This window comes from Rutilus rutilus (genome assembly GCF_951802725.1).
Source record: "Rutilus rutilus genome assembly, chromosome: 13".
NCBI lineage: Eukaryota > Metazoa > Chordata > Actinopteri > Cypriniformes > Leuciscidae > Rutilus > Rutilus rutilus.
Window position 1 is genome coordinate 9,610,053 of NC_140218.1, and position 10,837 is coordinate 9,620,889.

Sequence of the window (10,837 nt, forward strand, 5' to 3'; positions counted from 1 at the left end):
GACGCGCAGGTCGAGGATTGGCCGTAACCCACCGGACTTCTTGGGTACAATGAAGTAAGGGCTGTAGAAGCCGGACTTCATTTCGGCTGGAGGGACAATCTCGATCGCACCCTTCGCCAGCAGGGTGGCGACCTCCGCTCTCATGACAGGGGCATTGCCACCGACCATAGTGAAGCGGACTCCCCTGAAGCGGGGAGGAGATCTCGCCAACTGAATCGCGTAGCCGAGCCTGATGGTTCTCGCGACCCAGCGGGACAGTCTGGGAAGCTCTAGCCAGGCCTCCAGAAAGTGCACCAGCGGGGTCATACGAACCACAGACGTACCGTCGGTGGGGCAGCGAGGCGAAATGACCGGCACCGGCGAGGGTGGCATAGCGGCCCTGTGCGGGGGCACGGTCATTAACCGCGTCCTGCCAGAGGAGGCCAGGGGAGGGCGCGCGTCCCACGGGGGCGTGCTCTGGCAGGGGTCTGGCGACAGAGGGGGATGAGAGGAGCGTGGCCCGTGGGCGGCGCGTGCTGTCATCCCACACCTCTGGGACAGAGGAGGGCGGCAGTGGCGGGACCCGAGGGTGGCGCGCACTGCGGCCCTCGGACTCTGTCGGCTCAGGATTGGGGAATTCAATTCTGTCTTCAACCACATCAAAGTACTGCTCGTCGTTGGACGAGCAGCGGGGAGTGGAGAACAAAAGATTCTCCCCCGGCCCTCCACCGGGGGAAGGAGTGGCCCTGCTACCAGCTCCTGGGACAGAATTGAAGCCAACCCTGAGCAGCCCGTCTCAGGAGCGCCGCTCGGCCTGGCGTTTAGCGGGCGGCGGGGCTGGAGAGGGCTGTGGCGCCTGCCTGCGGCTCCCTCCACAACACGGCCCGGGTGAAGGTTGCTGCTGGGGCCGTGCGGGAGGGGCGGCCGCGGGAGGGCGCCCTCGGCGGCGAGCAGGCTGAGGATTCTGTGCCGACGGCTGAGCAGCAGAGCGTCGGGGCAGAATGTGCTTGATAGCCTCAGTCTGCTTCTGGGCGGTCGAGGACTGTTGGGCAAAATCCTCGACCGCACCGCCGAAAAGGCCGGCCTGGGATATGGGAGCATCCAGCAGACGAGTCCGCTCGGGCTCACACATATCAGCCAGGTTCAGCCAGAGATGTCTCTCCTGGACCACAGCTGTGGACATCACCAAACCCAGGGAGCGCGCGGTCACCTTCGTCGCTCGGAGAGCGAGGTCGGTGGCGGCGCGCAGCTCATCAACGAGCCCTGGGTCTGTCCTGCCCTCGTGCATGTCACGAAGCATCTGGGCCTGGTAGACCTGCAGAATGGCCATGGCATGCAAAGAGGCAGCTGCCTGTCCCGCCGCACTGTAAGACTTCGCCACGAGAGTGGACGAGAATCCACAGGCTTTGGACGGGTGCTTAGGATCACCACGTGATGAAGCGCCTGCCGGACACAGCTGCATCGCGACAGAACGTTCAACCGTGGGAATCCCAGTGTACCCACAAGCATCAGCTCTATCGAGGGGAGGAAAGGCGGAGAAAGCCGACGAACGATCGCGGGAAGACATGGGAGCCTTCCAGGACCGCGTGACTTCCTCATGCACTTCCGGGAAGAATGGTATTGGGGTTGGGCGGCGACGAATGTCAGCGGCCGCTCCCAAAAACCAATCATCCAGCCGCGAGCGCACTGGATCGGGCGGCGGGGACCACTCGAGCCCAATGGCCGCGGCTGCCCGGGAAAGCATGGCAGTCAGCTCGGGATCAGACTCGGGCAATGCTGGCACGCCCGAGGGCGGCAACACAGCCGAATCCTCACTTCCCGAGGACTCATGCCCACCTTGTGATGCAGTGATCGACATTGCATCCTCCTGTGGAACGCCAAACGAAACGCGCGGGGCCTCCGTAGAGGGACCGGCGGTTTCGATTTGCACACTCGCGGGTACCAATGCTGAAGAGGGGTGTGTGGACCGTGGACGTATCGGCGGTTTGTCCCACACAGATACCCTCAGGTCACCCTGGCCACCAGCTGAAGTACAGCCTCTCGGGGAGACCGTAGATCGGGGTGTGGATGAGGGGACTTTCGCTCTGATGAGCTCATTGAGTCTCGACCGCAGCATGGAGATGGTCATGTTCCCGCAATGAGAACATGAATCATCCACAAACGCTGCTTCAGCGTGATCAACGCCCAAACACGCTAAGCAGAGATTGTGCCCATCAGGAGAAAATACATCGCGACCACAACCAGAAGTGCACGGGCGAGACATCTTTAAAAAGACGTGCCACATGCAATGCTCTTTTTGTGAGAGGAAAACTCCGCGGATGTTGAAGCGAACAGGGAGAAATCACACTAACTGTCAGATCACTGACAAGATCAGCAGGGAAGTGTGCACTCGCTGAAATCGCCGTCACACCAACACCGGAGAGCTCGCTCGTCTCGAAGGTAAGAGAAGACTAACTCAGAATCTTTGGCTTGCAGGAGTGGAGAAGTTCTCGGCTCCGAAGCGAAAGCATGTCTGCATTGTGCAGCGTACTTCCTTATATACCCCCTGCGGCGGGCGGAGTTACGCTATGCAAATTCCGCAGACCCATGGCATTTCATTGCCATTGGCTCGTTTTATATACTCGAAGGTGATAGGCTTCTAAGCGAAACCCCAATCGTCGTCATCCGACGTAACTCGGAGTGACCACGAAAGGGAACCTTTGTTCACAGAGTTTGGTAATTCGTGTTGCACAGTAAACCAAAAGAAGAACACTGTTGTCCCGACTCTTATTTGTGTTATTTGAACAGTATCAAAACACAGCAGGAACCACTGACATTGAAAACGCATAGCTCGCATTCATAACCGCTGCTGAATATCTGAACACAAACACTGATCAAATGCACACTGACCGATCTTCTTCTGTCTGTTCTCCAAAATTAAACCAAATGTATATTTATACCAGAAAGACTCAGGAGGCAAAATGACGTAACAAAGCATTAATTTATCAACAGCCCAGCAAGCAAGTATTGTGTTATAAAATTCTTTGACGTAGGCCCCATCCGTAGCTCGCAATCCGAGGGTAAGTGACGTAACAATTGAGTCTTCCTGGCAGAACTTACGCTAGTGCTTTCATTTCTGTAGGCGCGTGTATCTAACTGTGTCTAAGCAAAGACATTCGTTTTCAAGACGAGCAGGTCGCCGCCACTGCGCGATACTCAGATTACTGCGGGTTGGCGGGCGTTCATTAATTTAATGCATAAATTTAGGTATATGTCCAAATATAACTGGTAATGTCATACTTTGTAGCAGTGGTATCGTGGCGTAGTAATCTGTTTGGTTGTAAAATGTTTTACCTCAATGAATTGAAATTGAATGTAGCTTGTTCACAGACAGCATATGCAGATGTTCAACTAATAAAGGTCTTCATTGCTGGCAAACAATTGGATGCATTTGCAGATTTGCTTTCAACTTGACTGTAGGTCCACGGCCACTTCATACAAATGCTCTTAAATTTCCTTTTACTGTACTAGCCTACTACAGTGAGAAACGGCTTCAGATGATTCAGTGCATGCAGGGAACTGAACAATTCAAACTGATTTGCGAACCAATTCAGATAGTTTTGCCAACTTGTTTAATCATTTCTTTTAGAAGAATCGACTCAAAAGAGATTCATTTGTGAATGGGGCATCGCTCATGTCCCAGAAAAAAGAGACCGCGCACGCTTGGAATAACTATAGCTATAACTATAACGAAGTAAAAGTAGTTTTTTTTTTTTTTCATTAGGAATGTACTGAGTTAAAATAAAAGTACCCACATTTAAATCTACTCTTAAAAGTAAAAAAATTCCAAAAAAATACTAAATGTCAAGTAAACCCACCTCTGCAGATAAAGTTCTTGGTATAATAAATCATGTATTAAAGGAAACAGATCTTATTTGATTTTAACTTGTTCTTGGAGTTGTTCTACTCATTTCTATTTGTAAAGTGGAATCATTTTGTCTGTGTTCACAGTAATTATAATAAATCAACAGTATAGTCGTGACAGTACAAACATTTTCAGAAGCAATTTTTGCACCAAAACTGGCATTTGGGAAGTTCAAGTTTTTGGAAAAATTCGAAAGTGCCAGCATCTGCATTTTCTTTGTCCTGGCAGCTTTGGTGTGAACTCCACTTTGGCTGTTGCAAACTCTGTAGCACCAACTGTTCTAACCCTGCAGGAAAAAACAACAACTGTTACAACCATGTGTTTTTTATTTATTTTAATTTTGTACTAAAAACACCTATAAATGTCTTGACTGTGTGGAAAACTGCTGTAGTCAGAAAACAGTGTGACTCTTTAAAATGTTTAAGGGACGAAATGCAGCAATGTTAACTTGGAAACATTTTTCAGTAGCAGTAAAAGGTTGTATCAGCGATTTCAGGCCCAAAAAAAGCCCAAACATAAATTATCACATTCATCTAATCTTTCCTAACGATCCGCTAGCTGCCCGCCCCATAAGCAGGCCGTCAAAAAAACGTGTCTCTGTAGGCAGCCTAGGCTCTGAGATCTGCACACAAAAACAATTGGTTTCACCAACCCTTCAAAACCAAAATAAATAGTGTTCCAACCAATCACCGACAGGGGGTGGGTGTTGTGAGGTGGGTGTTGTGAGGTTTTGCGCTCGTGCACGGCTTCACGGCTTAAAGCTCGATTTACCGGTCAATCTACGTTCCTACTCTCACCTATGGTCATGAGCTGTGGGTCATGACCGAAAGGACAAGATCCCGGATACAGGTGGCCGAAATGAGCTTTCTCCGCAGGGTGGCTGGTCGATCCCTTAGAGATAGGGTGAGAAGCTCGGTCACTCAGGAGGAGCTCAGAGTAGAGCCGCTGCTCCTCCACATCGAGAGGGGTCAGCTGAGGTGGCTTAGGCATCTTTTCCGAATGCCTCCTGGACGCCTTCCCGGGAAGGTGTTCCGGGCATGTCCCACCGGGAGGAGACCCCGGGGAAGACCTAGGACACGCTGGAGGGACTATGTCTCCCGGCTGGCCTGGGAACGCCTCGGTGTCCCCCCGGAAGAGCTGGAGGAAGTGTCTAGGGAGAGCGAAGTCTGGGCATCCCTGCTTAGACTGCTGCCCCCACGACCCGGCCCCGGATAAGCGGAAGAATATGGATGGATGGTACTTGTTGCCCTACAACCACTTGACCTTGTTATTTGTACACGCTGTAATACAAATCACAACATGTAAATAGGAAAATTTTAGCATTATTTTGTCACTTATTGGCTTTTTTTTTCTTTCTTTTTTTACAGATCGGGCTTGGGTCGGACTCTGGCTCATTTAGCTTCTCTCCTTTTTCATCGTGCCCATAATATACATGCAGAGCGCAGGCTACTGTATGAAATATTGTTATATTGATAATATTATAAATATGCAACGCAATATGCGATTACGTGAGTACAATGCATTAGGTGACAGTTGACCATGCAGAGCATCAGGGAGAAGTTGGAGCGTGAGGAGTTACTAAAAGTTCCCAATACTTCAGGAAAAGCTGCATTTTGAAAGTGTTTTGATTTGATTACCACAACAAACAATGAGCCTGAAGCCTTCAACAGTGGATGCTATTCTTTTTCTTCACAACACCCGCGAATAAACAGTGAATGATGACCAAAGTAGCCTACATGTAGCCTACTCAGTTCAACAGATTTTATTTATTTATTATAGTTTTATTATTATTTAACATTAGCCAGTTGGCGAAGAATTCTTTCAAACGTTGTTCTTCAGTAAAGTTACTTAACATAAAAAAAAGGTAGGCCGTAAATCTTTATTTACTGCTGGATCACATTTGGCTATATAATATTCTCTACTGCATGCTTATGCTTCTCTACTAATGGACAGTCTGTATTAATATTTGTGGCCATAATTGTTGGTGGTGGTAGTTATGTTTGAGGCCTATAATACATTTTTACCTCTACAGTAGTGGCGTGTGTGCGTGTAGCAGAGACAGCGCGCCTCAGAGAAGCGCGCGTCAGAGAGATCTTAAAGTGATATTGATGTTGGTCTCGGGGTGGGTTCGGGCTGAAAAATTGCAGACATTGTCGGGCTGGGGCCGGGTTAGGGCTTGAACACCACGGGCCAGGGCTGGGTTAGGGCTGGATTTTTTGGCCCGTGCAGGGCTCTAAGCAGTATGCTAGCTGGAGCCGTTTACCTCCAGTCCACTTTTGGCACGCCCAGAATCTATGGAGGATCAAATCAAACCTCATTAAAGCAGTGAGTCATGCATACGTTCATTTATGACTGGTGATTGTATTAAGTACACCAGATTCAGTTTGAGGGGTAGGAACTATAGTTCGGGGAGTATGCTCTCCCTGGGACCATTTCCACTGGACGAACCACTAGCTTACCAGGTGTATCTCCAAGGCTGAATCCGAAATTGGTTCCCTATACCCTCAAATAGGGCATTATTTAAGGGTACAGCCATTTGTAGTGGTGTCCAAAACCATAGTGGCAGTTATTGAGTGCACTTATTCAATCCCACATTGCACTGCAATGAGTGTACAGACGATGTACACTCAACGGTTGCCCGAATTCGCTCACTCATTTTCCTTCACTCCTTCAAGTGAACTGTGTTAGTGGACTAACATAGGGAATAGTGAATGAGGGTTTAGGGGGCAATTTCGGATTCAGCCCAAGTTTGCTGCAATGCCTCGCTAGCTGAATTTACATGTGCTTTCTTGAGTGTTTCGTGACTGTTTGGGTATGCAATTGGATACATCGCTGTGACGTTCGGATATCTTTTTGGGACTTTTTACACAGTAAGGGATATTCGCTTCAGCTGAAATTGGAGATACTATTGGATCAGTTAGAGACTAAGACTGTTATGGTATGGATGGGTTGTACAATACACAAATTTTGCACATGAAAGTGGCTGAACCGTATTTATTTGCTTTTGTGTAATCTTGATAATATTGTGAGTTGTTACAGTATCAATAAAAAAGCTTAGCAACTAAACAGTTTATTATAGGCTATTATATTTATTTGCATATTGCTTTGTTTTTTAAAGGAGTCATAACCTAGTATTACATTGGATACCTACTGCTGTATTATAGTCTTTCAGGCCCTTCTAAAAAAGAAAAGTGGAAAAAAAATAAACACAGACCTACTTTTACCCTTATTTCTGAAGGCATTATTGTCTCGCGAGATCAATGCGATGTTTTGGCTGTCGTGGACGCTCTATATGGCTCTGCACGCCAGTTGAAAGGGTTGTTGGGACAGCGTCATTAAAAATGAATTTCATCCACTGGTCCCTGATAGTTTCGTCCGATTTTGGGAGATAAAATACATTTACATGTTTTTTATGGCAATCAACCACAGAGCAAGTCCGGTGTGCACTCGGTTTCTCCATCTTTCTCGACTGAAGTGAATATGAGGGGGAGAGGGGGAGAGGGGAAGGGGGGGGGCTTCCTGCTGCGGTGTCCATATATGGTATATCCTACTACCTCATGACGTCAAGAGGGAGCTGAAATCAAAATCTCGTATTTGAGTGCGCGTGCACGCGCGCTGGTTTATTTACCCTGAGGTAAACAAACGCTTCACTTTTAAATATCGGCTTCCCGGCCAGTGTATAATCGTTAGTCGATCATAACATACATTGATTCTCGTGGAAAAGTGAAAATTGCAGGTTATGACTCCTTTAAGTAATTTAACTCACTGTTTCACTATAAACCTAGTAGAGAGATGCTGCACATACTGTAGGTAATTCACATGCCCACAATCTCTGCCTGTGAGATGAATGGGAAGCTATACATGAAGAGTATAGCTTAAATTATTAAATTAATAAACAGGAAATCATTACAGGGCAGCGCTGATTAATAGGGGTATAAATGACACCACTAAAAATACCATCAGAATTCGAGAAATATTGGGGTTGAATTGCTTGAAATTGTTCCAAACAAAACCACCATTGTACATCTTTGAGCAACAACGGTGTTTTGATTTTGAATGAATCAGCGGTTTGGTTTTAGTTTCATATTTCAGTATCAATTAATTTCTCACGGCAATACCTGTTGGTAGCCTATCGAGTTTCCTCCTTCTGTGTGTGTCTTCAGAACATGGGCGGAGAAAGGTCTTGGTATAATAAATAATGTATTTAAGAGAACAGAACAATCATTTTCACAACTCCAAGAACAATTTAAGATTCCTTCTAAAGATAGCTATCTTAACCTCAAATAAGACATTTTATCATTAACCCATAAAGAAAATTGCAAGAACCATTTTAAAAAAAATATATATTTTATTAATGTCTCTGAAAAATGTTATAAAAGAAATAGACTAGATAAGTTGATGTGCTTTTTGGGATAAGTACCCAAATACATGTATAATGAAGCTTAGATAATGTCATGGATAGCTAAGAAATCTTCATTCCCACCTTTTGGTTTTTTAAATCTGTAACTGCCAAAGCCTCATTATTCATTTTCTGGAGCACAACCATCAACTGCACAGACTGTCAACAGGTAAATTATTTCTTTCTTAAAATGACTATACATTTCACTTTCAAATTTGCAACTGGTTTCCTAATGATGTCATTTTCTCTTTTTAGTTTATCAGATCCATCTCTGTTCAGTTGAGGATACTTCTCTACGTTTCTCTACTAAGTAACAAATATTTTGAATTGAATCCATATTATTAGACATAAAAAAATTATAAATAAATAAATATATATATATTAACATAGGCTAATTACTTTTACATAAACAAATGGAAGAGACACATTGTAACTCTAAACTCAAATGTCTATTTCAGATGCTGTTATCAGGCAGAATCTCATCATCTGCAGAGAGAAACTGACACTCAATTACACCAAAATATATACAATGATGGACTTAAATTCTTACTTTTTTTTTTTTACAGTTATCAAAATTGAATTGCAAGATGATAGACATATTTACAAATAATGTCAAGAGGGATTGATAAACACATAATTATAAAGCTATATCGGCTTGAGCCAGAGTGAAAAAGGCATCATTTGTCAGCAGATTTTTTTATGGAATTAACCCTAATATATTGGCTTGATTATCAGAAATGAGAAAATACCACAAAATAACTACAGTGGGTACGGAAACTATTCAGACCCCCTTAAATTTTTCACTCTGTTATATTGCAGCCATTTGCTAAAATCATTACATTTTTGTTCCTCATTATTGTACACACAGCACCCCATATTGACAGAAAAACACAGAATTGTTGACATTTTTGAACATTTATTAAAAAAGAAAAACTGAAATATCACATGGTCCTAAGTATTCAGACCCTTTGCTCAGTATTTAGTAGATAAGCACTTAATAAGCACTGAGGAGAGGCTTCCGTCGGGCCACTCTGCCATAAAGCCCCGACTGGTGGATGGCTGCAGTGATGGTTGACTTACTACGACTTTCTCCCATCTCCCGACTGCATCTCTGGAGCTCAGCCACAGTGATCTTTGGGTTCTTCTTTACCTCTCTCACCAAGGCTCTTCTCCCCCGATAGCTCAGTTTGGCCGGACGGCCAGCTCTAGGAAGGGTTCTGGTCGTCCCAAACGTTTTCCATTTAAGGATTATGGAGGCCACTGTACTCTTAGGAACCTTAAGTGCAGCAGAAATATTTTTGTAACCTTGGCCAGATCTGTGCCTTGCCACAATTCTGTCTCTGAGCTCTTCAGGCAGTTCCTTTGACCTCATGGTCCTTATTTACTCTGACATGCACTTCTTCTTCTTTTTCGTTTTTATTGGCGGCTTGCTTCTTAGATAGAGCATTACCGCCATCTACTGTGGGCAATAAATCAGAGACTTGTAATTTCCCTCATCCCAGACTATTCAGAACCTGGCCTTTCGATGTTGCTGCGTGTTCAGCTCCTCCATCTACAGCCCAGGACCTTCCAGACTAGGGACGAGGGATAATAATATTAATAATATTAATCTGACATGCACTGTGAGCTGTAAGGTCTTATATAGACAGTTGTGTGGCTTTCCTAATCAAGTCCAATCAGTATAATCAAACACAGCTGGACTCAAATGAAGGCGTAGAACCATCTCAAGGATGATCAGAAGAAATGGACAGCACCTGAGTTAAATATATGAGTGTCACAGCAAAGGGTCTGAATACTTAGGACCATGTGATATTTCAGTTTTTCTTTTTTAATAAATGTGCAAAAATGTCAACAATTCTGTGTTTTTCTGTCAATATGGGGTGCTGTGTGTACAATAATGAGGAAAAAAATGAACTTAAATTATTTTAGCAAATGGCTGCAATATAACAAAGAGTGAAAAATTTAAGGGGGTCTGAATACTTTCCGTACCCACTGTATATCATGATATATATCGTTATTGTGAAATCAGAATTTGGTCATATCACCCACCCCTACACTATATGTGAATTGCCTCTAGCAAAATGGCAGTTTTCCAACTCTTTTGAGATAGAGGAAAGGCTGCACAAACCCTAACATGATCAGAATGCATGAGGCCCCAGACCAGGACAAAAGAAATGTCTTAAAATCTATAATATAATAAAGCACAAGAGAGATAATCACAGGACTGTGCATAAGCACTGTAGATGCCAGCACGATCCGAATGATGCGAAAAGCCTTGAGTTTGTCTTGATTCCCTCCATCTTTCCTCTTGAAGTCGTCACTAGGTCCAGGATGCTTCAGAGCTTTCAGGACCATCAAGCAGCTGAACGCTTTGATACTGAAAAAAACAAGGAGCTCTGGCAAGACTAAGCTATTAAGTTCAATGATGTTCACTGAAACTATTGAGCTTGAGCTAATGATCAGAATCCATCCAATGACAGATATGGCAATCCTGTATTTCATGGGTTTGAGCTTCAGGAAGGTCACAGGATGGAGAACCCCTATGTAACGCTCCA